The sequence below is a fragment of the Pinus tabuliformis genome, chromosome X (assembly GCF_031772625.1).
Source record: "Pinus tabuliformis cultivar Carrire ecotype Pingquan chromosome X, CPIR1, whole genome shotgun sequence".
NCBI lineage: Eukaryota > Viridiplantae > Streptophyta > Pinopsida > Pinales > Pinaceae > Pinus > Pinus tabuliformis.
The window spans coordinates 21,753,844-21,760,887 of NC_142308.1; the positions used below are offsets into that span (position 1 = coordinate 21,753,844).

Genomic DNA, 7,044 nt, shown 5'->3' on the forward strand with positions numbered 1-7,044 from the left:
CATGTTTCTAATAGCATTAGATGGACATCTATTCTTTACATATACATCACATAGAACTACATCAGCCCAAAACATCAATTTTACATTCTTGAAAAACATCATGGAGCACACCATATTTAAGATTGTCCTATTCATTCTTTCAGCTACTCTGTTTTGTTGGGGATTATAAGGCACAGTTGTTTGATGTTTGATCTCATGTTGGCGAAGATAGTTTTAAAATTCATTTGAAGTGTATTCTCTTCCATTATCAGTGCAAATAGAGCCAATATGAGATTGTGCATCATTTTCAATCCATGTATGCAAGTTTTTGAATGTTTGAAAAGCATCATATTTGTTCTTCAATAAATAAACCCAACACATTCTGGTGTAGTCATCAATAAATGTCATCATATATTTATTTCCATTTGCAGAAGGAATAGGCATTGGACCACATAAATCTGAATGAATGAGTTCAAGTTTTTTATGTGCTCTGGAATGTGAATCATGAAAACACTATTTTCCATGCTTTCCTAGAATGCAAGCATCACATTGCTTAAGTTTCCTAGGAATTGTAGGCAAACCAGTAACACCATTTTTCTTCAACTAGCGGAGGCTGTCATAGTTCAAGTGTCCAAATCTAGCATGCCATAATAAACTTCATGGAAATGTACCTTCATCATAATGAAAATTGTATGAGAAATTTTGTGCACGAGCAGAGGTACCTTGCAGCTTGAGAAGCCTTTCTTCTTCTATCCCCGTCATGACAAGTGAGTGGTCTAATGCTTTTCTCACCTCAATCTTGCCATCAAACATGTGAATGGAGTGTCCTTGCTGGCGGATGTGGACCAAGGACAACAAGTTTCTCCTCAACTGTGGGAGATATAAAACATCATGCAAAAGAAAGTCTGGAAGACTATGCAATTTAAGCCTAATTGTGCCAAGCCCTGATGGCTTGAGTTTTAATTTGTCTGCAAAGAATACTGCTCCATCAACATTGTCAGTAAATTCTTCAAAAAAATCTCTTCTAAAAGGCATGTGGCAAGTTGCTCTTGAATCAAGCAACCAATCATTTTCCCAAGAATCAAGTGAAGCATTAAATAAGTCTTCATTCACTCCAATATTACAGTGTGCCACAACATAGTGAGCGGATTCAGGTGCTTTACCTTTCTTTTTGTCATTAGTTTTACCTTTGAGTTGGTTTCTTTCCTACTCAATTCTGTCCCAAGGCAACTTGCATGTGAATGCATTATGTGATCCATCTATATTGCAACGTATGCAATGCAAATCTGACTTTTCTCCTTGAGATTGTCTGCCCCCCTGCCTCTGAAATTTCTTCTTCTTCTTCCTCTTCGACCACCTCTTCCTCTGAGAAGAATCTTGAGCAAGATTCTTCTCACTATGTGCAAAACACAGTCTCTTCAGAAAACTGAGGAGTTGTCTTCTTCCCAAAAGCTTTGTCTCTTTCAGTAAATTTTTTCACAAGGGAGTCAAAGGCAATTTCTTTGAGGTTTCCATTTGCTTGCAATGACTCAAGATAATTTGAGTAAGTGGGATAAAGTGCTTTGACAAAAGCTATGAGAGGAATGTCCAGTTCAATATTAGTGACTTTGATATCATGCATAATAGATTTTACTTCTGATGCAAGAGCAAGAGAATCATCATTTTGTAATTCAAGGCTGAACAATTTAATCATGAGTTGAACAACTTCAAGTGCAGAGTGCAAGTCATAGAGTTCCTTCAGTTTTTGTAAGGCTTCAAAAGCATTTGAAAATGGAAAAATATGACAACTCACCTCTTCATTTACTGATGTTGCATTCAAGGCATAAGCCTTGCTGTGCTTATTTTCCCAAATGGTGAATTCCTTGTCTGAGGTAGGCTATTTTGGTTCTTTGTCTTCGTCTCCAACACACACCCCTTTCCACAGTTCATTAAAAATGAGAGTGTGTTTGATTTTCCGCGACCATTCTGGATAGTTCTCCTTGTCGGTGAGAACCACTCCCATAATAGATATCAATGAATGCATTTTAAAAATCTGTGTTCTGTAAAAAAAATATACTTCTGCTGCCAAGAAATAGGACTTCCAATGGTAGTTTTGTAAAAAATTACAATTCTGATATAAATATATATCAGAGGTTTTATATAGGGGAGGGAGATTTTTGATACAATGCGTTATGGAGAGCGTTTATGCAACGTGCCACTGTTATATAGTGTGGGATATATATATCAACATTGTTTTAAATTGCAAAACGCACAGTATAACATGCCTAGATAATGCACAATATAACGATGTATGAGAGGTGTATGAGCAAAAATAGTAGCGATATTTGAGGTGCTGTCGGTATGGGAGGTGCATTAGAGCAAAGATGGTTCGTTTCGTGCCCCACGGTGGGTGCCTATGGTATGGAGTTAACGCAGAGTGGTGGGACCTCCAGACAGCATATAAGTGGAGAGCGGATTTGTATGAGTAGATTGTGTATGCGAAGAGCGGATTTAAAACTAGTATAGGGAGAGTAGATTTAAAACTGAGAGCGGATTTGTACCAGCAGATTATGTATGCGGAGAGCAGATTTAAAATTGGTATAGGGAGAGTAGATTTAAAACTGAGAGTAGATTGAGATTTAATACACAAGACCGGGAGGACAGAAACAACGTTTGTTGCGTTTGGGCGTTGGAGAGGTATTAACTGTGCCTAACATCCATTAACGCATACACCAGGTAAGAATCTATAATAACACAATACAATAACATTCACGATGTTTTAAAAAACATTCCAGATATACCAGACCGCATACTAACACTTGAAACCATTGTGTCGAGGTAAGGTGTTGAAACTCGCCACACCAACCACATCATCTCTCAGAAAATCCCACATTGTTTCATTCCTTTCAAACCAAAGGCAGCAAACTCAATCTCCACACCGATCTTCAAATACGCCATCGCAGAACTGGTGGTCATGTGCATCAGGGAGCCAGGGAGCGAGAATCACTCCAAGGTTGAAGATGACAGGAATTTGGCAGATTGCAGAAAATGACAGAAGGGAGTTACAAGGGCAGGAAAACTAAAAATGGAGCTGGCTCTGATACCATGTCAGGCCAGGAGGTAACTCAAATGAGATTATGTTTATTCATTTGGGCTATTCATAGTTATATACATGAGGGAGTGACTATTGAGTTTCATCTCTTGATGACTCTTCATTTTCTCTTATTAATTATTTACGTTATTTACAATTTGTTCACCCAATCCCTATGATTAGGTGACAACACAACCCAATGGAAGTACCATCCTCCTGAAGCTATCATCCTGGAAATCCCTATAATGTATGATGAAATCACACATGCAGTCTTCATACTATTTGATGGGTAACACTGTGAATAGGCATTACCTTTGGAAGTTTATTCCAATTATACAACCTCTACCTATAATTTTATTGTGCTCTTGTATACTCCAATATTGATCTTTGGTTCCGATTCCATCCTTGCAGGTTGCTTTATGTCTCTCGGTCCTAATTTAGCCCTTGCATTTTCTATTATATTCTCCAAGCTTTCTTTTTCTAAAGTGTATATCCTTGACTTACATGAAGAATGATGCTAGATCCAAGCAGATCATAGAGCTTCCAACCTGTGATAATCCAGTTCCTATTAATTAATTAGTTATTTACATAATATTCCCAAAAGTAATAGCTTACTAATTCTTAGCTCTTCAGCTATCAATAATCCCTACATTGTAGCTGCAAGCTTCGCATCATTTTTAGTTGCCTTAATAATTTGTAAGGCGTTAGCTAGAGTTACCTCGTCTCTCTTACCTTTGGCTGCCCCACCAAATTTTAAACACATTCACCTTTTAGGTTAACTCGTCTCTCTTACCTTTGGCCTGCCCCACCAAATTTTAAACACATTCACCTTTTAGGTTAACTCGTCTCTCTTACCTTTGGCTGCCCCACCAAATTTTAAGCACATTCACCTTTTAGGAAATAAATATGAGGTTAAACTCTCATAAATGATTGATCTAATATTGTAAAATGATATGTTGCCCCATCCCCAGAATTTCTACTTCATTTTTTTTTATTAGTAGAATATGGAGGACACAGAAATACGTGTTTCAACTTTCGAATTGTTAATGTTACTACATTTTACCGAAACTGTGTATGCATGGGATTGATATTTGAAATGCACCATCTTTCACTATTTACTTTTTAGTTCCAAGTATGCTTGTGAGGAGCATGTGTGATGAAAAATAATCTGACAATTTCCTTGGTTTGATGCAGATGCTACCCCGAAAATTCTATCAGATGCAATTGATCAAAACTTGTATAATGTGAATGATCAAGTTTCTATTAAAGGGATAATTAAATATTTATGGCGAGTTCACATAATTACTACTATTGAGAGCAATGCCGAGTGCCAACATCTGTCTTCAAAAGTCCAACAAAGATATTGTGAAGATGGATCACAGTATTGATACTAAACAAGTATATAATTTGCAGTTTCCTCATTTTTGTGTTTCTTCTAGGTATCACATCGGTGGCTTTTAGTGAAGCTTGTCTCTGAAATTGAGATGTAATATATTAGTTGACATGCAGTGTATCGAGTTATTCTCAAATCTTGTAAGGTCAGCCAGGATTAGTAAGGATGGGCTGCAACAAGGATTCTCTCTGGTTGTTGCTCTGGCAAGTCTGCAGATGGAGGTTGACAATTTATTTTGATTTGCATTCCTTAGCAGTGTTGTGCAATGAGTTAAACATTGTTTATATATTTAAACTGGTAAGAAGCTTTGACATACAACAGTAACATGGTTACTGCAATCTGCAGACCATTTGGTGACAGGATAAAAAATAATTACAAATGGTAGAATTATTTCTCTAATTCTATACCCTTACCCACTACATATTGCTCTGCAAAGGTTCACATTAATAGACTAGTCAGAAGTTGAACGTTTCTTAGAAGTGATCCCTAGAGGAACGAGACTCATCCTTTTACTATATTAAATCTGATGTCTTTAGAACCCGTTGATGGAGGGGGTAATGCAAAATACATTTTTGACATTCCTAAGGCAACATTTTGTAAAGTTTTGCTGCCATGTATGCTGGTAAATGCTAAGTCCTTGAAGTGCATGCCTGAGACAAGATATCAATGATAGGGCAGGCCTTTGCTTTTAAAAGAATTGTTTGATAAATTGATTAATAAGTAGACAGAAGATTAACAAACCTGACTCGTGATAAAGTTATAGGAATGACACTTGATGTAGTGATACGACAATGCTTGTGAGTCGATTTTCAAAAGCAATTCCAGTGAACAAAGGAATTCTTAGCATAGCTGCTTGTCTTTGTTTCATAATTAGCCCACTTACAACTTGCATGGCTTCTTCAGATAGTCCTTGGTTAGACTTACAGAGAATTAATGCATACAGTGGGGCCAAGAAATGATCACATATCCTTGCATACTATCTCACATACTTATATTAGTACAGATCGTTGCAGTATACCTGAACAGCTGGTTCAGACTCCAGAGGTATTCCATGGAATACATGTAAAATTCAAGGCAAGTGTCGGGAGTATGATACTTGGACTTGGTAAATGCGTTTGTATAAGTAGACAAAAGGTTAGCATAACTGATTCTTAATGAATTCTAGGAATGACACTTGAGAAAGAAGAAAGAAAGAAATTATTTTAACATCCACGAGGCTAAAGATAGCCTTTGGGACAGATTGCTTCTTCATCTTGTTGATGTATTTGGCCCTTTTTCTATGAAGCTTCACAATAAATGCTCCCAGCTTCTCGACAAACCCCTCGCTAAATAGATTATCCCAGGAGCTCGCTGCCAGCATATCTGCATAACTTTCCCTATTGTCTTTGAAGGCCTCACATTCTAAAATGAAATGTTTTTCTGTTTCTACTTTTCCGGAAGAACAAAAAATGCATACCCTTTTCTCCCACACTTCCTTTGGCCTTTTCCAGCGCCCTGTTTCATAACGGAGTTGATGAGAATTAGTCCTTAACTGAGCAATAAGAATTTTGGCTCTCCAAGAGATATTGGCCTCTATGTATGCTTTTGGTTGATGATTATGAGTGGAATTAAACACTTCAATATAGTAATTTTTCTTTCTTCCTAGCTCCTTATCCTAAGTACGTTTGTGGAACTTTTCCATAACAAAAGCTTTTATCTCTTTGTTGTTTATGGGACACGCGTTTAAGCAAATACCCCATTTACTAAACCATTTGTTATTTTGTTGCATCCAAGTTTTTTTGCTCTTGCACAATCTATCATTAAAGACAACCTTAGGCCATCTACCATCTTCCATTTGCTCATTTTTTTTTAAATACCTTATGACTTGCACCATAGCAATTGCTTCAATAGGAGAAATCCCCGTTTCACTTAACAAGATATCATAAGGAACTGCACTTTTCATCTTAAATTTGTTTGTAATCAAATGCTTCTAAATTTTCTCAATTTGTCTCCACTACATGTCGGAGGCACTACTAGCCCACAGTTCACAACCATAGAGAATCACTAGAATCACTAGAAGCCCAAAAAGGGTTTGAGTGGTCTTCCAGTCCCATAACTCTGCGTCTCTATGCCTATTTTGTAAAGCATAAAATGCTTTCCAACCCCCCAGAGTTCTTTTCTTTCTACAACCATTCCAGCTTAGATTTTTGTTGAAGTCAATCCCGAGGTATTTGTAATCTGCAACTTCTTCCAGAATGTTTCCTTCAAAGTAGAACTAATGCTGATTATGTTTTCTTTTCTTAGAGAAGACCACTACTTTCGTTTTGCTGATATTGACTTGCATCCCCACACTTCTACAAAAATGCTCAAGGGATAGTAAGTGCTTTTGCAAACCAAGAGCCAATTTAGCAATCAAAATAAGGTCATCTGCATACAAAAGAAGCCCTATAACAGACTTGCACAAATAGATACCATCACTCCTGTTGTCGCACAGATTGTCACGACAACGCTCAGACCAGGAGTTGTCACCCTGATCCACGATCTCTCTGTTTAAGCCTGTCTCCTGCAGCTAAGGGGGGTAGACCCTATAGGAAAATGGATGACCAACTGTGAACCAGTTGGG

At 37.4% G+C, this 7,044-nt stretch overlaps 1 protein-coding gene across 3 annotated transcripts in view; it reads left to right on the forward strand.

Moving 5' to 3' along the window:
* The window catches only part of LOC149138125 (uncharacterized), a 437,257-nt gene extending 432,416 nt beyond the window's left edge, over positions 1–4,841 (forward strand). For all 3 annotated transcript variants that reach the window (XM_089449305.1, XM_089449306.1, XM_089449303.1), the window contains one exon: positions 4,244–4,841. The gene's annotated coding sequence lies outside the window, so the exon portion shown is untranslated. The remainder of the gene's footprint in view (positions 1–4,243) is intronic.
* Positions 4,842–7,044: the final 2,203 nt, after the last annotated feature.